The following is a 25753-nucleotide window of genomic DNA, read 5'->3' on the forward strand; positions in this document are numbered from 1 at the left end:
ATCAGCTTCCTTTAGAGGAAGCTTACATCATGCAGTTCTCTGTCTAATCAAATCTTGTGTCTTTCTTTTCCTCCTCTTCCCCATTCCCCCTTCCCTGCAACCTCCTTTATTTATTTATTAAAAGTAATTGCTAATAGTTTAAAACAGGTTTTTAGCCAAAATTTTTAAGAGCTGCAAACAGACTTACTGGCAGATTTTCAGATCTCTTATGGCAATCAAAAGCAGCTGATGCATGTTTTGAAATCTTTTTGCAGACTGCCAGAACTTATGACTCAATTAATAAAACAAATGTGCCTATGAACTGCAGCATAACCCTTTTTACCTTAATAAAGTCCTAAATCTTCAGTGAATCTGTTTCAAGATTTCAGATCTACACGCAGCTAATATTTGCACACATGTGTATGATGGTTTATTGCCTTGCCACACTGCTAATATACCCTTTGCTAAACTTATGACCCTTGCATGCACACGCCCCTTCCAGATGACTGGCAATTTGGAAAACCTCATCAGACACAAGGTTATGTTTCTGTGCCCTGTTACTCAATATAACTTCTGTCTGACTAATTGCCACTTAGGACAGGACAAGCTGCTCCTACTCCTTGCACAGTGCAAACAGCGGTGGCACGGAGGGGTTTTGCCATCTCTGGGCTGCCTCCTGCACAAGACCAGCGTCCTTCTCATTTGGCTGCCATGCAGAAGGGAGTGCACCATCCCACCTTCTGTCCCCTGCAGGCTGACAGAGTTACAGGGGACATCTGTCACTGTTTTAAGGTCAGTATGTTTTCTCCCCAGACTTGGAGACTTTTCTGGAGCAGAACAACCACAATATTTTAAGGCACTGTGGGAATATTCCCACCTGTCAACTTCGTGATGTTGCTGAGTTTGGAGCCCCGTCTACAAGCAGTTGCTCTTTAACTAGTGGAGAGATTGGTATCTAACCATGGAGCTGGGCTAATGCTGGCTTTGGTGTCTGTGCAGTGATGGCTGTCACAAGATGTGCGTTGCAGATGTTCAAGAAATAATTCACAGATAATTCACTGGTATTAGCATGTAGTTTTTAACCTATTATCCTGGTTGAAACTACTTTTGCAAATAGGATTCACGTTTGTAGTCAGATTATAAGAACATTTTAATGCTCTATCAGAGAAGTAATCAGAAGTAATTGAAGGAAGAACCTAAATGAGTTGTATTATTGTGACCGAGTTGTTTCACTGCTTTGATTTAAATCTCATTCTTAGCTTCATTTTATGTGTCGATTGAGTAGTGAGTACAGCCTTCATGGGCATACTTTGGCCTGGCAAGGTTGCTTGGCTTTGGCTCAGAGTTAGTTGCCCAAGATGGATTAAAAAAAAGAAAAGAAAAAAAAAAATCTCTTGCATCCTCCTGCCATTCTTTTGCTAGGTAAGAAGAGGCTGGGCAGTTTCCCATCAGTACAGGATCTTTCTCCATTGCATCCTTCTTGATGATGGTATTGTTTCAAAACACTCCCCTGATCTCTCCTGCTCCTGTCATTTCCTATCTCACCTGCTTTTGCACTATGGGGCTGCGTTCATGCCCTGGCAAGTGACCTGATGGGAAAAAGAAAGTTTTCTTCCTCAGTTATTGCCCATTCCCCATGACCTCTTCTGGCCAAACCACAAGGGGTGTCCTCAAGAATTGCTCAGGTTGTGGTTGGGTAAGGACAGAGTGAGTATGGTGGTTTCTGGCTGAGGGGAGCGCACATCCTCGGGACAGCCTCTGAAAGAGACTTTTTTGGGCTTTCCGAGATGTTTAATGGGAAAGGCAATGAAGGGCAGTTCCATTCCTCTTCCTCCTCAGTTCTTTCCTCCTCCAGGGTCTGGAGTGGGGAAGAGACCTCATGTAGCTCCTTATGGGTCCACTTGTAAGCTTTTAAAAGAAAATGTTGCATGGCTCTGGCTTTCCTGGACTATGATTTTACTTTATTTTCAAGCTTACGTAAGCTTCTAAAAGTGTAACTGGCGGATTAGACAGGACCTAATATGTGTTCACACCCCCCACCACACATGTTCCTTCCCCATCCCCTTCCTTAGTGTTTTTTGAATGAGATGACCAAAATCAGATCAATTTTACAAGACTCTTGAGGTTACAAATATATCAGACTTCAATATGGATTCATAACATAAGTGGTATTTTATAAAATTTGACATTTATTACTTTCTTTAAATTAGGGAAAAAAAAAAAGTTGAGGCAGAGTTAATTTCTGTGCAACTTCTGAACAGAATGTGTCTGCCACATCTCCACTGGGACCTCCGTGGGAATAAGGGACGTTGGGGTGCCACCTTCCCCTGCAAGAGACGGCTACTCCATGCAAACAGCCGTGTGCTATGAGCAATGCTGCCCTCTCGTGCTGACATGGAAGGAGCCCGTCGTGCCAGGCCTGCAGCGATTGTGTTCTCCCAGCGCTGCTTGCTGCAGAGGATGGTGTCCAGCTGGACGAAGTTTTGCTGGTGAGGTTGCCATCTCTGTGCACGGTAGTTTTTGCTTTAGCTGCACTGTTATTTTAATGGCAGAAGTGGCCAGAGCAGGATGCTCCAAGATGTTAGAGTTCAGTTCATCCTAGACCCAGACCAAGACTGAAGTGTAAAATGAAAGATCCGCTTTTCAGTTGCATTAAGTCCAATCAGATCTGCCAGCTTTAACTTTCTATAGGTGTCTGCTTGGAAACATGCAGAGCAAGTCACTGCTTTATTTTAACAAGTAGTGGTTTCTAGAGATCCTGAACTTTTCATAAAAGCAAGCTTGCAATAATTTATGTCTGTGGGATTGATAATTATAAAATGAAATGTTAATTTACAAACTAAACAACCACTTAAAGAATCCCCTGAACTCTACATTAGAGGGGGAAAAAAAAAAAAAGTCAGGCTTGATCCATAAGCTGACAATAGTAAGGAAATTCAGACATGAGCAGGGAAGTGTTCCATATGTTCTCCAATACCTAGGCACAACTGGGTGCCTCTTTAATGATGAGCTGAATGCTCCCTGTTGTTCCTAGGTACTGCAGAACATATGGCGTGTTTTCCCCTTTAACTGTGAATTTCCTTGCTTTTGTCAGTAGGTGTCTTAACTCTATTGTATTTTAATTTAGTGTTTTTGCCTCTGAACATAGTCCAAATTTGATCTTAGGCAAATAGGAGAGTAGATACAGCTGTTGATAATCTCATATTTTTCTTGAAACTGTATTTTAATACGTAATCTATATCTATATAGACACACCTTGTAATTGTTAATAAGGGCCCTTTGAGAGTTTAGAAGTCATTTCACTGTGCTCCAAACTTAGCATGGATGATAAATGACCGTTTAGTTGCCAATATAGCACAATATTTCAATTTCCTGCCTTCACAGAGGTATTCCAGAGGTTGAATGGAGTTCATACTCACAGTATGTGTTGTCTAGAACTCTATGATCTCTTGCTGGCAAATGTTAACCAAAACCTTTTCAATTAACTAAACACATTCCTTGTGGAAGTCAGCCAACATAATGCTGGACAAATAGAATTCCAGCAATATTTTGCAAAAACCTCCCCCTGCTCCTGATTCTAGGTGAGTGTAGCCAGAGTGAGTTTATTAACTGACCTGTAAGCTATGTGATTGATAAAAGAGTAATGTAACATTGAACTGAATTTTGCTTTACAATGGTGATATAACTACAGTGCAGTTTCCTTCTGTTCTGCTGGAATCATGATTTACGTGGAGCAAACCTGAAGAAAGTTTGGCTTTCAATCAGCAGAGCAGAGATCAGACTAAAAAAACACAGGATACTGAAATATAAGCTTTAACCAGACTGGATCAGAGTCTGAGGTTTTGTTCTGGTCACATTTTTGCAATATCCATATAGGGGATAGCTACTTTAGTAGCTTTGCTGTTGGTTGATGGAACTAGAGGGAATAAAGTGGACAGCAGGATACCTGTTGCATTAGGAAAAGTGGGAGAAAAATTCTCCTAGAATGTTTAAAATAAAAGACATGGCCTCTGCCACTGGGATTTTCTAAGAATAGTCTTGGAGGAGTGTATTTTGGATAGATAAGTCTGCATACCTGGCTTGCACATGTGCTCTTGTACGTTGTTGACTGCTCATGGAGACAAGTGACTAGGATGAAAAGACCTTTTGTCTGATCAGTTACAGCCATTTTTGTGCTCAATATTTGAATGCAGTGATAACCAGAAATATTTATAAAAGACAGCTTGGTCTAGGGGTACAGACAGAACTCCAAATTCTCTTCATTTACACCCTTATTAAATTCATTTGCATCAATAGGAATAAGTCTGAATAAGGCCCCTCTCTCTGAATTCTCTCACTGAACATTTACCAGCTGGAACAAAGCATGAGGATATCAAATAGCAGCTACTGAGGGAGATTGTGCCTTTCCCTCCCAAATAAACTACTGGTTACTTCTGCTCTGACTTTTAGTGTCACAACCAGGGCCTACACGGCTCCAGGACTCAGAATTTGATGGTTGATCTGTCCTAACCGAGAAATGAAGAGACAAGCACTGCTTTGGACAAGAAATTAGAACAGGAATGGCACAGGGTTCCAAGAAAAAAATGTATTGCACCTGGCTTTAGGAATCACTTTGGGAAGTCAGCAGAGCCCAACTGGAAAGGTAACCCCGAGCTATCTGCAGAGGATTGCCAGGCAGTCAGGCTTGCTGTCCTCAACACAAATTTCTCTCTGTGCCTTTATACTAAAGCACATTGTCACTGTCCATTGATGTGTAGTGTGGTTCCCTGTCTGTGTGTCCACGTGCATGTACACAGGAATAGTTTCTATGGGAGGCAGCTAGCTGCCACTATGTACTCCACTGCTTCCTTTTTTGTTTCTCTGAGGGCATGTTCTCATTGAAAAGCAGAAACCACCACAAAAATTAGCCATATGGCTGCAGCTGGACACACTGTGAATCAGTCCTTTCGAGTGTGCAAAAATCAATTGGGGGGGGGGGAGGGAATAGCCTTTTTTGCCCATGGAAAGATAATTTGCCTATTTTCAGTTGGAGTCTGTATAAGACACTCTAATGAGCCATGGCCTCCTCCAATTCTGTGACTGGGTCAGCAAATATATTGGCATAAGAGAACTACCTAGAACACACTGGGTTTTCACTGTAGTATCCCTGTTCCTGTTCTCTCTCTCTCTTTTTGAAAGAGCCTTGTTGTATAGCTCAAAAATGGAGGAGAAAAAAAAAAAAAGTTTGCTCATTGCTTTGCCACAGTGCAGCTGGCTCCCAATCTAGCTGTGTCTTTAAAGGAGTACAGGCACAGTAATCCACTAAATACTGTGTGCTCTCTTTGAATAATGCAGTGGATAATTACTTTAAAGACCACGCAAATGACTAAAGCTCAAACAAGTGTGTTTTGTGCTGCATGTTAGGTGCAGCTGGGACTAGGTTATTTTGCTGGAGCCTGATGAAATTGAAGTGAGGAAGACTCTACTTCATCTGGCTCATTTAGGAGAAGCGATGCCTCATGCTGTTCGTGGTCTGGAAGTGTCATGAGACGCTCTCAGGGACTGCAGGTCTCCTCATATTTTCAGAAGTCACTCTGCAGGAGACACCAAGAGGCTCTTGGTGCAGTGTGCAGGAGATAAGGAAGACTATCTCCGTGCAGTGGCTTTGTTGCTTTCCATCCTGGCTCAATGTAAAGTCATACCTTGTGATCAGCAACCAGATGCACCATTCTGTGGAGCAGTTGCCCATTCCAACTGGGTCTGGGGATCCCTTGGGATTTATTTATTTATTTATTTTCCATTCTTTTTTTTTTTCATCCCTTCTATTTCCTCCAGACTCCGTCCTCTCTACCTCACCCTAGGCAACTTGTATCCCTATGGAGTGCTCCACACTAATGAGAAATAGCTTACTTTCTCTGCAATCAACTTTTACAATGTTATTGCCAATCAAAATGTTCTGGTATTCATTTTTCCAGTACACCCCTCCCCCCTTTTTTTTTCTTTTTTCTTATGTTCTCTTTAATTCTCCCTTTAGCCTATCTCACTTCATAGTCACCACAACTTTTAAAAACATGTCTGCATGATGGGGAGAAGCTTTCATTGGTTGCATTCCTTCTCTTAAGGTGGGTTTTCACTTCTTTTTGAATGCTACCTGTTTGGCTTAAATAACCCCTTGAACCTTGCTGTTTTCCCATGCTAATTTTATTTTTCTTGCCTTCCGTGTTTCTTTGAAAGGCTACACATTCCTTCTGGGACTCTATTATGGTTGCTTAAGTAGCCTCCATGCTGAGTTGAAGGATTTTAATTTCCTCACTTCTGACTTCAGGGCCTTTTTGACTAGCTTCCTCATTTTTTTTTTTTAAATCCCCTTTCTAAAGCTTAATGTCACAGTGCTAGGTTTTGTTGCATTCCCTCCCACAAGGACACTGAACTTAATTACACTATGCCCCTTTGTACTTAGTGATTCAGCTATACTTAGTTCTTCAACTCACTTTTGCATATCATTTTCACTGCCAGAGTACCTTTTTTTTTTTTTTTTTTTTAAGCAAGAAAAATAGCTTTCAACCATTATCTCAGTTTATAATCCAAATGGGACATTTCTGCAAAGAGCTCTACAGCCCAATGAATGTTGTCTTCTTCCAGTGTACTTCTCCAAAACTACATTACCTTGTCATAGCCAACATTGTGGTGGGAAAGCTGATACTGCAGGTAGAAAGTTTGTAGGCTTGGTTTGGCAAAGACCAAGGACTAGAATTACTAGGTAAAATGGCCAGGGAGCAGACTGTCTCTTCCACAGTTCTGTGTCCTAACAGTATATGTGGGATAGGTGGATATCCTTCCCATGGGTCTATTCACTCCTGGAATTAGAAGATCTCCATTTTTTCCATGGGCTTTTTGGAGTTTAAAGCCATTCCCATGACCCTAAGGAAAAGTCTCTTATCGTGGGTATGTTCACACAGTATGAATGTGAGACTTATGTGACTAACACACTTCTTGCTTCTAGTCCTACAGAATCCAAGATGGACAGAGTAACCAATGCAGTGGTCTCCTTCCTGAGATTTGTATCTCAGAATCTGCTCATGGCACCCAGGCATATGTTTATACTGCAATACCAAGGTGGCAGCAAGAACTGATGTTCCAAGGAGCTGAAGCCCAGGACTGAATCACTAAAGATCATCTGTTGTCTCCTGCAGGAAAGACCCTATCATTAGTGGCATTTCATGTCCCTGTAGCTTTAGATCAGACTCATAGTTCTTTGGCTCTCTCCTTTCTTGTAGGAGGTTGATCATTCCTACAGAAATGATAATGATGTCATTTCTCCTCTGATCTATCTCACTGCTATCGTCTGTTGACTTACTCTGCCCAAAGATGTTCTGACAGCCATTGCTTACCATAGAGATTCCCAGCTATTGCACTGTGGTGAGAATCAAATGTGGAAGTGCAGAGGGATGCTCAAGAAAAGAGGCAAACCCAGTGTACTCATTGCTGGCAACCTGTTTATCTTGCCTCTGTTAAAGACCTGCTTGTCTCATTCTCTTCTATCCTGAACAAGAAAGTTATTTCCTTTTGGGTTGTGGTAATACAGTTTTTACCTTCTTTCACCAAGAGTAGAAACACCTTGGCTGCTATCATGGGCATAAGTTTTGTTTCCTTTTGTTCAGAGGAAGAATCTGGCACGGCTCCTTTTGACTGAAAGTTTTGCAAACTGTCCTGACTGTGATAGGTTTCATGATGAAGCTGTGGGAGAAGACAGATTCTGCTTCTTGATGACAAACAATTTAACTGTCTGGATTCCCGTACTGTCTCATCAAAGTGCCTGACTCAGTTTCCCAGAATTCTTCTCAGTGTGTTGTTAACGAAATGGGACAGTCTATCTTGTTTGTGTGCATCTTAACACTGCAGAAAGTATTCACAGCTAAACCTCCTGAACTGCTGGTGGAGAACTGAGATCATTTGCTATTTTAGTGAATGTTCCTGAGAAAGGTTAGCCATCCACTTGATTGCAATACAATGATATCCAAACCTTGGTCAAATCTAGCTTTGCAAATCTTGTTTTGCCCCTTCTTATGAATGACTCAGTTAATTTAATGGAACTTTTCTACTTATTCAGGCTGGAAACTAGTTGCAGTTGCCTCACATGTCAGACGGAAGAATGAAAGCCAGCAGCAAGAAATTCAGTGTGTAAGCTGAAAGATCCCACCATAGGTATTTTAGAAGCAATCTTAGGCTGCTGAATTACTTCAGTACAACAATTTTCTACAATTGATAATTAGCATGAAGGAAATTACTCTACCATGTCTTTGAGACATTTTTAAAATTTGCCTTTGGGGACATGGAATATGGTCAGAAGAACCAGGTTGTAATTTAATCTTCTTTTTAAAGAATCTGCTGCCAAAAAGACAATTTCTGCAGCATTTCAAGTGAGGAAAATGGAAATTTAGGGGATGAATTTTAGGAACTAAATGTCTTGTCTTGTAAGTGAATTTTGAAAAGTCCTTTTGCTAACGCCTTACATTTGCAAGACAATTATTCTCATCATTTGGTATGTGGAAATGGAGAAATCTTCAAAAAAAATTGAAGACAAATGTGGCTTAAAATCACATTCTGGCCCAATTTTCATGCCACTTGTCTACTAGAATGTTCAAGATAGTGGCAAATACTTCCAAAATAGTTCAACACGCTAGACGTTACCTGCTTTTGGAAGGGAAAAAATGCACTTAACAGAGGCAAACCTTTATTTAATTAGCCACAGTGTAAAGGTTTCTTGTATTCCTTTGCAGTTACACGGCCATGAGAGACTGTGGAGTACCTGAAGGGTAACTCCTACTGGGACTAATTCAGTCCAGACAGCTCCAAGTATGTTCATTAAGCTCTGGCTGGGTTTCACACAGGTGGGGAAGGTTAGAAGGCAACAGATAGAGAATGGTTCTGATTGTGTTAAGCATAAAACGCCATCTGTTTCACAAGTAAGAAGGGAACAAAATCTGCACGTCTTGAGGGATACTATCCCGCTGCTAGAAGTCAGTGCTATTTTTTATTTATTTTTTATTTTCTTGCTACATTCTAGCTGCTTTACGCTGAAGCTTGAAAATGTAGAAACCGTAAGCTCATAAATCAGAGGGCTGTTGAAAAGATGCTGAAGTTTAAACTACCACAGGGGCTTTTAGACCTGTAATACATCAGGAAAAGAGGGAATTTTAAATAAGTATTATGGTTGGCATGAGAGAGGAAGAAGATAGAATGAGGTTTAATTCCAAAAGTTTTTAAATGGAAGAGTACAGGCTTAAAAATCAACTCATATAATGGTAGAAAAGTTCTTCCTTGACTACTGTTCTCTTCTCAATTTCAAGTGACCAAGTGAAAAAAGTGGTTTTGGAATGGCACAGTAAATATGACAACATATTAACTACTTTATTGTTGCATTAGATAACTTTCTTAAGGATTGCTGGTGTGAAGAAACATTTCAAGCAAATATATGTGGCTGAATGCTAATGTGTCTGAGCTGCAGATCTGTGTGGATGCTTCGAGCTCAGCTTATGGCTGTATGGCGAAAGAGACAACTTTCCTCCTTGCTCTGCTTGTAGAAAATTCTATGTGGGGAAAAGCCATGGGTAGGATCGCGTAGGAGCAGATAGCAGCAAAGCTGCAAACTTCTGAAATAAAAGGTGCCTTGGAATCTCACAATGAAAGACCGATATTTCTGCAGATTTTGGTGATAATGGTGTGCTTCATTGTCTGCCCACGTGAAGTGCTTCATTATGAATGCAGGGGTTGAACGTCTAAGTCCCATTTTTTGTAATTTTGGCTTGCTATATACAACCCCCAATTTCTCATTAGTGAGGGTCAGTGTAAATAGTCAAGTAAATTGTACTTCTTAACTCTTACAGCTGTATCAAAAGTTCAGTGGGAGTCTCTCCTTTCTCTGTCTCTCCCTCTTGTCGTTTTTTTTTCTTTTTATTTTGTTTTCTATGTTTTTAATATAGTTCCATTACTTAAACAGGACTAATTTCCTGATGCATTAGCTCAGTAATGGTTTTGCCAGCTCTTTAGCTGTTAAAAGCTGACCTAGTCTTGACTTACACCAATGGGTTATTCACATTAGAAACAGGATTTCCAGGATCTAAGCCAGAACTTGTACACGAGAGAGTAAGAAAAATGTGGACACATCTCCTGTGCCAGGCAGAGCCTTCGTGGAGGTAGAAGTGACTGACACGCAGGCTGGCGTATGTCCCTCTGACAAACAGGTGATGTATAGTGATAGAGAATAATCCCTAAGCAAGCGTTTATTGGTTGCTTCGGCTTTACTTTTCTGAGGAGAAGCATCATCGATATTCACTTCATAACCTTTACAAAAGCCTGTGCTCTTCACCTTTCAACATTTGTCTTGCAAGACTAGCAGATTCAAAGAGATTCAAAGACTTTTTTTTCATGTTTAGAGAAGTTTTTTGTTTTTTTTTTTCTGGTCAGTTTAGCTTTCATCCAATGCAAATGACCTCCAGAGAAACTTGTGTTATCAGTCTGTCTGGTGTGTGATGTTCAGTAAGCTTTCCTTAAAACAAGAGCTTTTGTATATTTTGGATCTTTTTCCTCATTTAGTATTGCAGTATTCCAAAAAAAAAAAAATAAATAAATAAAAAGAAAAAAAAAGAGGGTGCTATGGAAAACTTAAGTATTAAACACCTGGAAGCCCAAACAAGGATGGTGAGTGAAACCGTCATGGCCATTCAGGCCCTGACTTTGTATTATGGGGATGTCTTCTTCTCTAATATCATTTCAAAGCTTTGTCATCTTTGGACCATCTTGAAGCAACCCCCTTCATCAACTAGAGTGTTTCTAAAGCCATTGTGACTAAAATTTTTCCTTAAAAATTGTTCTAGCACTCAGGATTTTTTGGGTTACAGAACATTTAAACCATCTGTGATTCTACTCATTGCCTGAACCCTGACTGCCAAAGACTGACCCCCTCTCTTTAACTGTGGCTGTTTGCTTAGGATCACTGAAGACGAACCTACTGAGAGCAGGACTGTTATGGTATGTATTACCTGTTGTAAGGGACGCTTGATTTGGGTTGCTTTTGTGTAACAATGATGAGGTGACAGAAGGGGGCAGATCTGCACCTCTGCAGCCCCTGGAAAAGAATTCCTAGGCAGAAGGCTTGTGCTCACTTTTCCAAAATGAGCCCATCTATACTTACATGAAACTAAGGACAAACCTCCTCTCCTTACTGTCCATCCTGGGTACTTTTCACTGGGGTTGAAGGCTCAGGAGGCTGGGATGAGAGCTGCTTGTGGTTTTGGTTATAGTACTGACCTCTTAATTAACGTGGGCTTCCCTATACTCTTAATCACTTCCTATTTTCCTGCACAGACAGACATGTTCTTGGTAGTAGATGTGAATCAAAACATCTCAGTGTCTTCAGAGAAGTAGTATGAAGCTTTCATCATGCTTGAAATGCAGTTAAGGCATGATCTTTTACCATGCTCTAGGGTCTCCAGTCATTTTGCTGAGGCACTGTTCAGCTGTGGCTGTGGTTGCCAGTGGGCATCCCTCTTGTGGGGGGACTAGTGTAGAGGTGAAGGGAGGTGGCTCCAGACTGTTGGCACAGAGACCACCACATAGGGGGAAAAATGGCAACCCGTCCGAAAAGCCTGGATTACGCCACAAAAAAATTCCAGTCAGTTTTGCAGCAGCTTTAGCCTATAGAAGACCTATTTCTGTGCCCAGTCGAGCAATCGTTTTGTGACCTAACCTTGAGTTTATCACATAGAGTACAAGATATTAAGTTCATTACTTACTATAAGGATTTTGATCAAACGATAATTAGAAGCACTTAAAAGATATTCTGTAGCCTAAAAAAAAAATAAAATCCATCGGTATATAGCATCCAGCCGTGGAACATATGTGTATGCAATAGTATCAATATTGAAAGCCCCTACTGTGACGAGCCATAGCAAAGCATTTTTAGTCAACATACTTCTGGGATCGTTAATGATTAATTAGTGTGTATCATAATGTAAAGCAAATGTCACCCCCGCTACCTGGGGCTGCTGTCATTTGAGAGGGGAAACTATTTCCAGTTGAGCACTGGCTGGAAAACGCAAAAAGCATCACAGCCTGCCATCTCGTGGGCAGAGCCCCGCAGCTCCCACGGGGAGAGGGATGCGTTTTTCTTCGCAGCCGCTTGCCTGGCCTCATACTTGGCACTGCTTGGAAATGGCTGACGGGTCTCACCACAGCGCAAAATATTTTAACAGGAGAAAATCTTCAATAACAAATGTTTTGTCCCCCTTCCGTCTCTGGAAGGTGGCTGCCCAAAAGGGAACGACTGCAAAGTTTTAATAATAACTGGGCTGAGGTTTCTCATAGTTGCAGTGCGGAGTTGTATAAATAAAAAGTAAGAATTAGGTGCCTAGGAACCATATTATTTACTGATGATTTCTCCCGTAACTCACCTCATTTTTTGAGGATGTTGCAGTTGAAGCAATTTGCAAGATAACCACATAGCAGAGTTTTTGCCTTTTGTTGAGGGAAGTCCAAGAATTTTCTTTTCATGTATGAAAATCATATCATGCCTACTTTTGGTTTGATTCAGAGCATTATGTTTTATTCCCCCTCTCCTTTTTTTTTTTTAATTCCTCAAGAGCTACAAGTTTTTAATATAATTAATGCCTTTTTTTTAAAAAATATTTGTTTCCCTTTTTAAAAAAAGTAGCTCTCTGAGAAATAGTTATTAATCAGCAGGAAATTCTCCATGCTTGGTCCTGCAATGAAATCTATAAAAAGAAATTCTCGTATTTGCACAGGGCCTCTTTTAATCAAACGGGGCTCCATGCAGATCCAGGGAGCTGGCAGAGTGCAGACTCAGCTCGTTGCAGGCTCAACCTGAAAGTATTTGCTTGCTGATTTTTACTGGAAATATTCAGTTCTCCAGGAGGGGTGACACAACTGAACTAAAGGATGAGGTTTCTCTCCAACACCATTTTAAGCAAATGGCTAACTCAGTGCATTCAACCAGTGCATTTGCTTTGAAAACTGCAGTGTCAAATTTCATAATCTGAAGTGATCAAAAACAAACGAAAAAAATCCAATGCAACATTACAGCTGAGGATTTCTGACTACTGTAATCAGATATCACTATAATCTGAACAATTTGTGTGAAGTTAATGCAGTTGCAATTCAGCTTCAGTTTAAGAAGGGAGCTGTTTGATTTACCACAGTTTTTGTGCGTGCAAGTTGAAAAGCGTGCTTGATTTCCGCTATAAATTGTATCCATGCTTCATCACTCCGTATTTTTAGTTATGCTGACATCCTAAGCACAGTAGGATCTATACTTGGCATTTTAAATGAGTTTTTATAATTTATGTGGATGTTTGATATAACACATTTTTTCAATCTGTAAAGTGGGAGGGTTACAATTTAAAAGTGAATTTGAACTTTCATTTCTGCAACATGCTAGAAACAGCTAATTTTCAAAAATAAACTATCTAACCTGCATGTATTTTACAATTCTCTGCCAGAACAATATCATGGTAATTTATTTTGTAAATGAATAATAGCTGTAGTGGACAGAAATTAATTATCAGAGTGATTCCTAACTAATTGTCAGGATGGGTTTGATTTTTTTTTTCTCCTTATGGTAATATTTTAAAACTCATTTTATATTATTTATTAGCAAATATAATTAATGGAAATACTCCATTACATATCAAATAATATCATGGTTGCCTGGTAAATAAATGATGCTTAAAATGACGTGTTATTAAATGACGTTGTTAGTGAGAGATGCACAGATAATAGTAAGGGCAGGCTGATAGGAGTTAGTGCAGCCAAACTGTAGCCAAGCTGTTCTGTTGTTCTGTGATGATCTTGACCAGAAATGGTGCAATTACAAGATATTTAGGTAGATTTTATCTGTGAGCTGGGAAGTATTTTTTTTTTTTTTTTGTCTTTGCTGACTTATGCCAAATGCTTTCTCTGCCTCAGACTATGGGGCAAAGCACTGATGATTTGAGCTTCCCAGGAGACGATTTTTACTGTCCGTTTATTGGGGCTAGAAATCTCCCATGTAGGGAAAGTAAAGAAATTCTGGACCCTGTTTTGGATGTTCCTTGCTGGAGCAAGCACACGCCCTGGGGAGCTGAACACAGGCAAGCGCTGCCCGGCGTGCCCCGTGGGGTGTGGAGATGCGGTGCCGGAGGCAGCACGCAGTGGCTCCTTGCTGGGCGCCTCGGCAGGACTGCGATTCTGGCAGAGCTGGGCGTGATCGCCTCCGTGCACGCCCACTTGTGCACAGTAGAAACCGTGTGACAGTCCGAAAAATCTTTTTCACTTAAATGAATTCATTTCTATTTATTTAGCTGTCTAGAGTGGAAAGCAACCCCTGAAACTTTGCTCAATTCTTTTTCCTGATTTTTTTTTTTGTTCAAAATTCTATTTATGTTCTGCTTTTATGTTCTTTTAGCAAGAACTTGGCAACCTAGAAACTGGGAAGTACAATGGATCCCGTCTTTTCCCCAGTATCTTTTATCGTTATGGAAGGAGAATGTGTGGCTTGTCTAGGATGTTGTTGCACACTGTAGATTTTTTCTTAAAAGGAGCTGAGATACCTGTCATTATTAAAATCTCTCAGAAAGGTTGCAAAGGAAAACTCAGAGAAATTCATAGTATCAGTTATGGACTTTCATGTTTTTCTAACTCTACACTTTTTACTCTGTCTACATTGCAATTTAGGGGAAGATTTTCAGAATAACACCCAGGAGTTCAGAAGTGCTTTGGAAATTATCAGGACATTAAACTGTTGCCTAATTCTCCTCTGGAGCGACCTGGATAGTGCTGGGAGATGCTTTTGGGCAGCTCTGTGTTACACCATGGACTCAGGGTCCCCAGTGGGTCCCAGGGCATTGCAGTCCTTGGGAGCTGAACTCTCAGGGTGTCCTCCAGGCTCTTTGTGTCACTGGTGGGAGAGAGGCATGGGACCTGGCAGAGGGTGCTGCTCCAACAGCGGATTTGTGCGGTGGTGATGCATAGGCAGAACCTGGTGCAGTTACACACACATCTTCATGGGATTACTATTGAAGATACATTAGTATCTCCAGTACTAGATATGCTGAGTTATACTTTGCTGAGTTGTGGCCTTCAGGATGAAATTTTGAGAGAGAAATGAAGAGTATCTGATGATACAATTACAGTTCAATGCAAAGGAAAGTGCACAGCAGGGTAGAGGTGGGATAGCATGGTGGTTCCTGCCTGTGGAGTCCACATCACCTTTGGTCTTGCAATGGCCTCACCTACCTTGAGCCTACATCTGCGTGTGTGTGGGTTGGATGCATGGAGATGCAGATGTACATGTTTATAACATAATGTAAAGTGTGTCTTGCGGGAATAAAACATAAATACTGCTTATATGCACACAGACGTACACAGTCTCTGATATGTATCGTCTCAGAGATATTCAGCATATTCAATCAATATTTAAGATGTAATTGTATTATTAATGCATTCCATAAATAGATAGAGTTAGCTTGTTTTAGCTGAATGTATTCTCCTCTTGTGCATTCAATGTCCCTTGGACTTGCCATATTCTGAACACGAAACAATACAGATTTCTCACTCGAAAGGCCTGCTTTGCAGAGTGTATATGTTTAATAAAGTGCATTCACTGATTTTGTGAAGATACTACACAAGGCTGAATGCTGAGTTTCATAGACGTATAGTGCTAAAATTGCCTTGCCTATTATAAAGATAAAAATATCTTTTTGTTCAAATGTTCTGCTTGCTTCTTTACAAATGAAGGAGTTAAATACTGAAAGGCAGGTGGATGCTGTAACTACTTTAGAAAAAGATGAATAGGGCTGATGGCTAAAGCTACAGGGAATCTATTGAAGGTCCAGATGCAGACATGGCTCTTACTCCACACACAGTTCAAAGTGGGGTGAAGCTGCCTGGGTAATTGGCTATGAAATAACTAACCTCTGGGAGAAAATTGCCCTTGTACTTAATTGCTTGTTTTCAGGGTAACGTAGCCACCTGGCTGATTAGTGCCCTTACCTATATTTACACCCACCCGAGTTTAAATGCAAGCACTATTGTTGGTCTGGCTGTATGCATTCATCGAGTGGCCCTAGTGGATTAAAGAAAACATGACCACCAAGGTCAGTTTTTCTTTCCATTCTTCTTTTATCTCTTTCTGAATCCCCTATTTCTCACATAAGAAGGGCAAATTCAATCCTAAAGTAAATCCACTATTTTTAACAGAACAGCAGTGGAATGAATTCGGTCCCACATGTTTGTTTAGTTACAGTAAATACTTAAAGCGAGGAAGTAAAATCTAACATGCTACTGGAAGTCAGAAGGCAATGCAGGTGAATGAGTGGAAGGAAAGTGAAGTACTGAAACAGAGAAGGCAGATTATGGTGTTTTTGTAATGGAAATCTTTGAGAACAGGTTGGATAAACATCTCAAAGATGACTTTGATCTATCATGTAGCGGGAAGATGGAGAGGAATGTTTTTTGTGTCCCCACTATGTAGCAACTTTTGCGTTCAACCTTTGAGCCAGTTAAAATTATTTAAAAAACAATAATAATAATAATAAAAATATTTTTCTAGAGGTAATCAAGGTTGCCCAAGGTGTCTCTGTCCTTGGAGATATTCAGAACGTGACTGGACATAGACCTGGGTGACCTGCTACAGATTACCTTGAGTTGAGCAAAGGGGTTGGAGTGGAGAATGTGTATAGATCACTCCATCCTCAGCCATTCTGTGTTTCTGTGAATATGTGACATGGTATCAGGTTATTTTTTGGCATTAACATAGTTTTACATTCCTATTAGTTTTCTGCATAGGTGGTTAATTCAGATGATTCCTGTGAGTAGCATTTTTAGCATTTCTATTCTGAAGCTCAGATTCCCCATGTACGTGCTTATTGTTGATACTGATGGTGCTGTGTCCACAGTCAAACTGAAGCAACTTCAAAAAATCCTTGCATCAGCCAGTGTTAAGACTGCACCAGCACTGCTCTCCATGGCTCCTGTTTCAATCTGGAGTGCATTAATCCTTGGAGTTGATTCAGAAGTGTATTAGTACCACAGGGGTTAGAACCTGATTTTGGGTTGGTTTTGCTGCTACTGATTGACAGCATGGACGAACTCTCTAATCAGGAGTATATTGCCAGAGAAATATGTGTCTAAAAGTCTGCAATAGAGAATGGTGTAGGCATCAGCAGCCAATTTGTAGTTGCTTCCTATAGATTTTTAGAGCAAAAAGGAATGGAAATCCCCGCCCACCCTCCCCCTTTTCTTTTTTTTGGAAAAAGGATGAGAAGCCATATTTCTCATAGGAGAAATGGCTGTGTATTCTAGATTTAGACCTGGGTTTTGTCTGGCACCATTAGGTATATCTAAGAAAATACATTCTTAAATTTTTTGTTTATGAAGATTTTGAATATAGGCATGCTGTATAGGTAGCTCAGGGTCTGTAATTAATTATCACTGAGGGAGAGATGTGGATCACAGAACAGGAAGCATTTCAACCTATTCTAAGTTCCAGGAAAAAGTCTGAAGACCTTCCAGTGACAATGTGAATGTGGGAGTACTACTGCACCCTCATGTAATTTCCATACTCCTCGGCTCCTGGAGTCAAGTTATTCTGCAAAGTCTTAGTTCTCTTAAAAGAAAAAAGGCTTGTAATCACCCACTTGGAGAACAGTTCCAACTCAGAAGCACTCAAAAATTTGAAAACTAGTACAAAGGGAAAACAAGCTGCATGTAGGATTGTATGATTTTTAAATTGGTGTCATGATATTTTCACCTCCTGTATTTATTTGGCAGTGTTTCCTGTGGAAGTTGAGCAGTGTTTTCTCTGGGACCTGGGCCTCTTGTAACCGGTTGTGCTGAGCACCCTCAATGCCTTTTGACTTCAGTGTTGGCTGATTAACATCTCTTGAAATCTGGCCCTCTGCTGAGATGTTGTTCAATTTGTAGGAAGGGGAAGAAGTTGTGGCAGGAAGGTGTCAAAGGATAGTTTCTTCAGGCACTGCTTTCCCTGTCAGTGCTTTGACAGCCCTGTTTCTACTGTTGCCTTGTTAGTGTTTTCAGTTCCCATCTGTCATAGAAATGCTGATGGTTTCCTGCTTTCAGAGCCAGAAAGCTGCAGTTCACACCATCTTTACTGAGGTATGATACCTTGGCAACTTTAAGTCCGGAAGACAGCCAGAGCAGGAATGTTACACAAGCCTGAACTGAGAGATCCATATGTGAATATAGAGTTACTAACTGTGCAGAGTTTATGGCCGTTCCTTTGCTCTCAGGAGGTACCTTATTCATTGAGAAATAGCCTGATGGTATGTATGCCAAGCAGGTGGTCACATGGAAGAAGTGATGGAACTGTTGACGGAAGCAAACCCATGGGGCAAAGGTTTCTTGCACTTCACTTAGCCAGCTCAGAGTCTGGCACTTTGTCTAAGCCTGTCATCCAGGGTCCTTCAACTACTGGCTCAGTACTTCCAGAGAGAAATTCATCCCCTATGCTTTAGGTGGGAGACCTGCTGTATGTCTCCATTAACTATGTAGAAAGCTCAGCTCAGACATCTGTGTTTAAGCAGGCTAATATTAGGTGAGATTAACTCATCCTAAATAATTCTGCTGTCCCGCAGCTCTCTGACTGGTAGAGACTTCTCCTTCTCAGTATGATACAGAAAACCTTACAGTCCTGGTTATATTGGCAGTTTCAAAACAGTCTGGCTCTATTTTGAGGAGATCAGAAGGTTTAAGTGAATGCTGCTACCATACAGAATCTGAGTCTGTTATGCTCTAAATCTTGTGAGGCAAACTTCTGTTTAAATTATAGTTCTATTTTTTCCTATGTGAATGACTGTCATTTTATTCTTTCCTTTACACAGCTGAGGTAAAGGGAAATGTAGACTTCTTTAACTGATAAAGATCACGGTGCATTAGAAGGTAAAGGGAAGTTAAATGGAAGGTGTATTGCAATAAAAAGGAGCAGGTCTGCAAGAATTGCGACAGGAGAATGGGATTAGCACATCACAACTTTGAGTGATAAGAACCTGACAAGGGTAATTTCCTTTACAATTTTGAAGAAGGATATATATATATACAGAACTTGAACTTGAGAGAGAACACAGACATAAAAATATACATAAAAATGGTGTGACAGGGAAAGACTATGTTAACAACTATTTCCTAGTCTGTAAAATATGGGGAAAGTGCATAAATTCATGGGTTGGAATGAGAAATTGTCTCCCTTAACTCCATTGTGTTATAATAAGGGCCTTCCACTTGTGTTAAAAATGGAGCCTTTAGAACCTAGCAACAAAAAGAGTTCATTTGTATTAAAGATTTGTTTAAGGGTGGACCTTTTAAATCGTTTGACCAATTTGTAAAAGATTTTAATATTCCTGGAGCTCAGTTTTCCCATTTCCTTTGGATAAGACATGCTATTCTTTGTGAATTAAAAAAAAAGGTAAAGAAATGCAAATGTCACAGATTGAAACATTGTTGTACAAAGAGACTGTCTCACTAAATTGATTTCAAGGCTATATAGGACATTGTTAGTATCCTTAGACAAAGGCAAATTGGAAGTTAAAGAGAAAAGGGAGAGAAATTTAGGTAAAGAACTTAATGTATAAGAATGGAAACAAACTGTTTAGTAAAATGGATTTCTATGAAAATAAGACATAAAATTGTTCAATTTAATTGCTTCCTATTCAGAGAACATATTTATGTCCTGTTAAATTGCACAAATGTATAAAGAGGTTGTTGCTATACTATAACAGCAAGATACTGCATAAGGGGTAACGTATACATACACTTAGGTATTATTTGGAGATCAAACATTTTCAGCTAAAGGTTTCAGGAATTCTGCTATGCAAAATGAGATGTTTAGGCATGTTTAAACTGAATCATAAAGCTTGTTAATTACACCAATGGAAGAGAGAGATTTCTTGTTTTGATTCAACTCTTCTTAACAAATTCTTCCTGTGTTTAAACAGGATGACATTAGATTATAGGCTAGGCTACAGAACAAAGATGGTCTGTGTTATCTGTGGTAGAATATTTAGTTTATCCTATGCCTTAGCATCTTATCTATTAAATATTCCACAAGAATTGTGGGACACAAGAAAATAAATTAATGCTTGTGAGACATAAAATTTGAACTCAGGTCAAAGTGAAGGCCATATAAATATGTAGACATTGAAGATGCTGGGATATGACCAAGACATAGCATTTACTGTATGAAAAGAAGTGAAAATCTCAGGGTACTGCAAAGCTATTATTGTGCAAATTCTCAGGGGGTTAGTCCAATGAAGTACTGAATAAGCACTGAAATAATCACTAAAAGGGCCTACAGCATTTTGAAACTTTTCCTTGAAGTCTCATACGAGAATATCTTGACTCTGCATGGTCAGGAATGGGAGTAGGTGCTGTGACTGCTACAAAATGATTCTCCTTTGTGACAGCTGGTAAGCCATTCCTATCACAAAAGGGCCTCTGGCTCACCAGAACAGAACAGGTCCTTTCTCCATTGCTGGTTATGTGGAGCAGGCCAACGTTTCTGCTACAAATTCTCACACAAGACAGAGGATGCCATCCTGTGCAATGTGCTCAAGGTGATCCTGCTTGGCAGGACGGTCAGACTAGATGATATCCAGAGGTCCCTTCCAACCTCAACCATTCTGTGATTCTCTCTCTGACAAAGTGTCAGAGTCCCAGAAGGTTTAATGCGGTGATAAGTTCCTTCTGCAGCTGTTTATTTGCATGAGATGAAAACATTCTTATTAAGCAAGGCAAACAGGTAGATTCTTCAGCCTTTTAAATATGCACCATGTTTATCTTTTTACTGGATATAGTAGTTGCAGGTGGTGAAGACATATGCAGCTTACTCCTTCTACTTACTTTGTGCCAAAAGCTTATCTCTCAGCTCTGAGGCTGTGAATCACACATTCCATACATTCAGTGGGATATTTTGTGGCTGAGAATTTGGGTGACTAATGCGTGCAATGTGTGCAAATGGACAGCAGCAATGTGCCACAAGAATTGTAAGCAGCCTGGTCCCTCAGCAGGACATAGGTAGAGCTTTACCAGCTGGCCTCACGGATCAACACTGGGAAAGCTGTTCTGGGGTTCTCTGTGCAATTCTGAGATCTGTCTGGTGGAAAGCTCAGATTTGTTTTGATATTTGCTGCCCATAATTTTCTTCTGATGAAATTACAACCCTATTGAGCACATGCTTATTTTCACCCACCCAGTTCAGCAGATCATAGTACTTAAAAAACTCCTGTAAAAATGAAAGGGGATATTTTTAATGTTGTATAAAGCTTGCTATTGTTCATCTGGGGTTGACTTATTCTTCTCAGTCCTACATAAATGTGTTTTCTTCCTCCTGAAAAATAAACAAATGAACGGAAGACCAGCAGTTTAGAGAAGGAAACAAAAGGGAGGACTTCAAATGTAGTTTTACTAATGAGTTAATCAGCATGTTTGAATGCTAATAAGCACAAGTTAGTAACTGGATCATCTACTTTCTATTGTCCACTGGGAAGCTACATTTAGGAAATTAATTCAAAATTCGTATTTAACTCACTTTTCTTATGATTTAATGTGCATATTTAAATCCGCCATGCAACAGTATCATTGGTGTCTGCTTTTTTATGCTTCCTTCCTCCATTAATAATTACTATTCTCTAATAAAAATTAGAGGATGGAGGAAATAATACTAATCATGGATTGTAGCGCTGTCATGCAAAGATCCTTGTTAGAGCCTGCAATCACATGTTGTTGTTTAAATAAATGCCTGTAATTCTTCTCTTTGCATCTGGAGTATCCATTTTCCCTCCATGACATCAGTCAAGCCTTTCCCTGTTGACTCACAACGCTTTTGTAAGAGAACTGGTCTTTATTTCTGAGGAGGAGTATCAGTGTTGCTGGGCTAAGGCAGGAAAGGGGAATCCAACTGCTCTCAGGTACACTCAGGGCCTTCAGAGAGGCCAGTCATTCCAATTACTTTCATTTAAAGCCAGTGAAGTGATGGCAGAAAAATGTTTGATAGTTGTTTCTTCAAATCTGCTGCACAGGACTGCTGAGGAGGCTCTGGAGTACTCAGCAGAGCGGTCACAGACAACAGCCTGGAGAGCTGGAAGCTGCGTCTGTACAGCACTTTCCAGTCCTTTGAGTCCCTGGGATGCTCTTGTCATCTATGTAACCATGAGCAGGACAAGAAACATGAATCTGAGAAACAGCTCATGCAGTACAAATAAGTAAGGTACCTGATTGCAAGTGATGAAGCAGAAAGAAATGCTCTGTGTACAAACACACAAAATAGATCGACTTGCTGAAAGTGCGATCCCACTACGTGCATGGCAGCTGCACGCAAAAACCTCCTGACAAGTCTCCTAGCTTGTTTTGCAATAGAAAACAGTTTGGCTTTTCCTATTAATTTTTGTAGTTACCATTAAAGGCAATACCACAACTAACGTTATATCAGGCCCAATTACACTAGTGCACTGCTTCTATTTTTTTTTCTTTCATGCTGTGGCATTTCCTTTCCCTTGAAAACACTCTTTCACTCAGTCTAGCAATTAACTGCTTGAACAGTATAATAAGGAAGCAATTAAGAGGTGACAGAGAAAAATTAACACTCCATTTCACATTAAAGGCCAAGTGAGTATCCTGGCCATTGTGAGTTAAATGTGTCTTTGAAAACCTGTAGTTTGGATGTATTTTCCTTTTGAATAAGAAGCCAGCTCCATGTTTTTTTGTCTAGAGTCCCAATCTGAAAATGGATGATAACTAATTGGATGCTGTCTGCTTAAACAGGCTGTATTAATTGCAGTTTGTTCTCCTGTAAGTGTCAAGGAAAACAAAATCTTTGTAAAGTGTAGGCACAATGTACGCAGCCTTAATTTGAATATGCATGTACCAGAGCAAATAAAGCAAACTACTGGATGCAATGTTGCCATGGCAGGCAGTATTTGCATAATAAATAACAGCTATCATGAGACTTTCTTTATGAAGTTCTCTGCTGTGTTGTCAGCTATAAGAGCCTGCGATAAAGGAGCCAATATTGAGAAAGTAAGAGTGTGTTTTGCTTGCAAATGCAACACCCCAACCACAGTCATTGTTAAGCATACGTGATTCTGGTGTTGCTGACAAAACGTAGGGGGTTGCATTGCTTTGCACATACAAGCACATGAACTGCACAGGGAATCATGCAAAATGACTCTCAATAAGTGTTTTTTTTGTGAAGCCAGCTTTTCCAAGGCTGTGCTTTGGCAGCTGCAGGTTTGACACAAGGTTGTTAGCTTCGTCTGCTGCATCATACCGACCTGAGGCCCAACTCTGTGACAATCCAACAAGTGGGACACAGTGGAGAGGGTTTGAACAGTGCTGCTTTTTATTTTATAAGGGGTCTAAAACTCTAGTTGAGTTTCATGGAAGTTTTGATAGGGCTGTTGGCAGGATGAGGATGCACAGATAGCCCTAGGACCTGTAGATGTCAGTGAGATCATGTGCATGTTGCTACTGATTCTGGTGGGACTGGGACTCAGTCAGGGCTGAGTGTCCGTGCACCCCACGGAGCTCTGGCTTCAGAGCCCGTGGTTTCTGCTCTGTCTCTCTGACACGCCTCCTTCCTGCCAGGGCCCCAGTGCCAGAATGGGAGATGAGGACAACCTGCAGCTGTTTGCCTCAGTTCTGTGCCAGGGGAGTTCTGTCCTCCTTTGGATCAAGGCCTTTTGGAGGCTCTTGATGATGTTCTGTCCTTGCTACCTGGAATACAGACCCTTCAAGTAGAGCTGGTTGAATATATATATTTTTAAATTTCATCTTCAGCTGAAGGGTTTCAAACCTCAGAGTGCAGCAAAACTTTCATGATCAAATCATAGAGCTTTGTGAAACTCCTTTGCTTTGGGGGTTCATTACAAATTGTAAGCACTGGTTCACTGGGGAGTCACTGAATATTGATAGTGAGCTTGGACTTGGTTTCAAATGAATGTGTTGTCGAATTTGGTATTAAAATCCATGACTTTGATGCAATACAGGCTGAAAGAGAGAGCTTTCAGCTAGATTTTACCTTGAGCTTTTTATTTTCTCTTTGTTGAAATGAACAGGAAACGTGGATGAAGGCAGTCATTGCTTCCAAATATTAGGGAGAGCAAAGGGAAGGTCTGAGGTGGAATGTAAGACAGGGCCTGAGGATGGAATTAACGGTAATAATAAATCCATAGCTGAGACTGTGTGCTTGCAGGTCAGTAAGGATGGAGAAATATGGCTTGCTGGCATGGCGGAGAGCATGATGGAGGTAAAGGAGACGACCACTTTGAGAAGAAGACTCACTGCATCTGAAACACATGCTGCTGAGGACAACCGGTCTGTTCATGGGTGAGCAATCAAAGCTGTCATTTAGTTCTGAAAATGGGGAGAGGATACTGACTTATACACCAATGTAATCAGCCTTTAACCTGGACAAACACTTTGTTCCTCTTTGGTTGTAAGTAAAAGCCTTCCTGTTCCTCTGCAAGACAGCTACGCTGAGGCTTTCCAGACTCATAGAAAGCAAAGCACCAAGTTCTGGAAAATATAAAACAAACAGAAAAAACAATCTGTCAAGGTTTGTATGCATGGATTCAATAAGCTTTGATTAGAATTTTATTTGAGATGGTAGATGTGACTTGAATGACAAGGGGATTGAGTCAAGTTGTAACATCAGTAGAGGTATTTTGATTTCAGTCATTTCTTTAAAATGCTTTTAGATGAGATTTAAATAATCATTTAGTCATATAAGACCTCCCATCCAAACCTTTTCCAAAATTTAAAAAAGGATGAGGCTGATAGTGCTGAATATATGGTAACACTGTTCTAGTGTGGGGATTAGCACAGAACTATCATTTGTATCACTATCGTTTGTATCAATTTCTTTGACTTTTCCATAAATTACTGAGAAATGAAACAATGCAGAAATTCATGAGAGGCTTTTTGGAGCATGCTACAAATTACAAATATGCAGCAAAAGTTACTGTGTCCCTTATCTTGGTTGACTTTTGGAATCAGTATAGATTTTTCAATTTTAATTTTCTATATTTGTTATATTTACTTGAAGATGTAGTTTATTCCCTTTATTATTATTCTCTTTAATAAAGTGTAAGGAATAAGCTGGCTATCTGTAGATATGTTAGAAGTAAGCCATCATTTTCAGGTTTTCTTTTGGTCTGTATATCAGAAATTATACCTTTATCTGGACGTATTTTTTAGCTAATGGATGGATCATGTAATATCTATAGTACTTAATATCTATCTTCTCCTAAATAGAAAAGGAAAAAATCTCTTCAAACAAGCAACCCTAGATCTCATACAACAGCACAGCATGTGTCAATTCACACTGTGTCATGTGACATGAAACTACTTAATACAACCTGACTTGGAGTGACATTTGTATTGCCCATACCATAGAATAAAAAAAAAAATAACACTTACTTTCACAAGTGAGTAATTATCTTTTCCAGTTGATGGTATTTTGCTATTTGCAGGTCAAAATGAAAAACAGGTAAGGGTTAGTAAGCTACCTTGAAAAGAAATATTACAGTAGGGAAGAGATTTGATAAGGCCTTAACCACACTGGCAATATGAGCAAAAGAAATGGTTCTGTTCATGAAAGGATCGCTCTGTCTTTAGATGTGATGTGAACTAAAGCAGGGGGAAATCCAGAGAGGGAATCTTAGCTTTTGAACAACAGGCTTGTGAGCTAAAAGGATTTTAATTAAGGCTAAAGGACAAATTTAAGGAA

At 40.1% G+C, this 25753-nt stretch overlaps 1 protein-coding gene across 1 annotated transcript in view; it reads left to right on the forward strand.

The window, feature by feature from the left end:
* The window catches only part of ZIC3 (Zic family member 3), a 222996-nt gene that overhangs the window by 109910 nt on the left and 87333 nt on the right, over window positions 1–25753 (forward strand). Inside the window, exon 16 of the mRNA XM_083796726.1 lies at window positions 24218–24351. The gene's annotated coding sequence lies outside the window, so the exon portion shown is untranslated. The remainder of the gene's footprint in view (window positions 1–24217; window positions 24352–25753) is intronic.

Source organism: Anser anser, assembly GCF_964211835.1.
Source record: "Anser anser genome assembly, chromosome: 13".
NCBI lineage: Eukaryota > Metazoa > Chordata > Aves > Anseriformes > Anatidae > Anser > Anser anser.